Source organism: Montipora foliosa, chromosome 6 (assembly GCF_036669935.1).
Source record: "Montipora foliosa isolate CH-2021 chromosome 6, ASM3666993v2, whole genome shotgun sequence".
In the NCBI taxonomy this organism is placed as follows: domain Eukaryota; kingdom Metazoa; phylum Cnidaria; class Anthozoa; order Scleractinia; family Acroporidae; genus Montipora; species Montipora foliosa.
In genome coordinates this window covers 65,349,265-65,351,764 of record NC_090874.1, presented here as the reverse complement: position 1 = coordinate 65,351,764, position 2,500 = coordinate 65,349,265, and the positions used below count along the sequence as shown (strand labels likewise).

At 41.6% G+C, this 2,500-nt stretch overlaps 1 pseudogene; it reads left to right on the top strand.

The window, feature by feature from the left end:
* LOC138005916 (uncharacterized) overlaps positions 1 to 2,500 on the top strand; it is a 15,366-nt pseudogene that overhangs the window by 12,732 nt on the left and 134 nt on the right.

The window sequence follows — 2,500 nt, the reverse complement described above, 5'->3', positions numbered from 1 at the left end:
TTTCACAAGCACTACAACACCATTGGAGAATTCTATGAATACATCTTAGACGCATTTGCCTTCCTGACGCAAAATGGCACCAACCAAACAATATTTTCAGGCAACGACTCCCGTCAACTTTGGTTCAATTTTTCGTTCGGTCGATATGGAAAACTGATCAAAGTTACCGATTTTAAGAGTGCAAAGGAGGCCATCCAGGAGATCATCAGAGAAGGAGAAGGAAGTTCACCCTGCAATCCCCTGGACTGGTCGAACGAAACTGGCGATCTTTCGCATTACTTTTTATTCAAATCCATTGTGGAACAACATAAAATCAATGTTCACATAGAAGACGACGGAGATCGCAACGGGGCAAAACCCTCTTCAAAGGTTATTGTCTACATGATTCAATTGCTCCCGCTACCACTTCGCCCCAAGGGAATTTGTACTTCATACTTATTATCTGGTGATTGATTCCCCTTCCCCAGGGGGCGAAGGAAAGGGAGATAACATTTCACATGTCGATCTATCTGTCTTTGGAGTTACCGTTTTTTAACACCGTTCATGTCTAAAACTCGTTGAACGCCAAGTATATTTTGTACCCTAGCCTAATTAAGCCGTAAACTCTGTTTAAACGACTTAAGAAACGGTCCAGATAAGAACGATAGCAACAACGGCAACGAACATGTTGGAATTCAATTGGTATGCAAAAAGGTGATAACTTTTCTATTGTCTGTACTTACTTCTGATTGGCTTAAACAGCAAACGGTTAACAAAACTTCATAAAGCAGTATTATATTCATCCTTACTTTCCAACAATCTTCCATCTTTCATCTGGTCTCAGTTTAAATGAATTCCACAGAAATCGTATGTGGGGAACATGTAAAATTGTAAACGTTTCTTGGCTTTTGTTTTCAACTCTTGTGACTGGTCAAAATCTTTTAACACAAAAAAACACCCTTTCAAAGTGGGCTGTAAATGAATTTTATTGCGTTAACTGCCTTCCTGTAGGTTTATGCATTCTCTGTGTAAAAATGATAACATTCCTATCTGGGGAAAGCCCCGTTGCCGCATAACAAAGGAAATTGCTATCCACCTTACACGGATCATTACTTAATAGCTAATGGTAGCAACAATGTTCATTCCACTGTCTGAGGACATGATGCACAGAAAAAGTAATTGGAGCGTACAATTTTAGATTGATTTGGGTCGAAATATTTCGGCTGAATCGCTTAGCCTTCACCAGCCTGTTCGAATGTGAGTAGTTACACAGGACAAGCTATGTAATTACTCGCGGAGAGCGGTCCTTCAAATAGAGTAGTGCGTCATAGATCTTTGGAAGTGAACCGTATAGGAACATTACGCTGCATCAGGTCACTCTATCACTCCTGATAATATAAAGGTTATAATGGCGGAGGACAACACTATCGAAAGGACAGAGTTAAGGAGGCTGTAAAGATTAAGATCAGACGCCCGGAGCCCGGAAAGGGGGGAGGGGGGGGTACTTCCTTATAATAGGCTAATGGGGATGTGCCGCTGGATGGGGTCGCATTCTCACGATTGGATTGACTATGCTGGGGTTACAGTTTTGGTAGAGTTACTAGAATGGGGTTGCACATTTTCGGGATTTCTGAGATACGACAATTCTGGTAAGCTGGGATTTAAAAATAGGAAGATACGCCGTTAAAAAATGGTTCGTGCTGTTGTTTTAATATTTAACAGTCGGCTCGGTACGGTACGTTTGTAAATATTTACTGCTAGCAAAGTGTTCTACATCCAATTTAACAAACGTGTCAATTCATTTAAGGATGACCGACTTAGAAGGCTTTATAAGGTAGAAGCATAATCAGAAAGTGACTAAGTTGGCATCGCGAAAATGACATTTGCTCAAAAGTAAGATGGGGTCTATGATTGCCCACAGAATAGACTATAATGGGGTAGGGGTTCGGAGAGGCAGCGGCACATACCCAGCAAAAATTGAGCCAAGAACCCCCTCCTCCCGGTGGCCAGGAGCTCGTCTCAATAGGGACGAGGGGCTTGAACTTCCAAAGATATATGACTCAGTACTCTATCCAAGGGACCGCTCGCCGCGAGTGGTTACATAGCTTAGTGTTGTGTTACCGGACAGGGTTTTTGTTTGAGATCGGAGGTCGGACGTTTCGTCCGGTTGTTTACTATTTCACGTCCGGTACTTTAACGCATAAATTTGTAAATTTGTTGCCTCCTTTTTATTTTCTTTTTGGACTCTTTTACAATGGATACCTGTTCTCATAAGCCCTTTTACAACACAATTAGTACCAATGTTTGTCATTTATCCTCCAGGTATGTCAAGGTGAATATTACTTCAATGGATCAAAGATATTTTTCGACCCTGCTGGAGTTTGGCCCATGGTCAACAACCCGCGTTATATAAAGTACACACCAGGATCCCGACCAGATGTTTTGAACAAAGAGTTTAACCGAATATACACCAACCTCCTCAGATCTCTTGAAGTTGTCTTCAATGGACATCCTGAAAAAT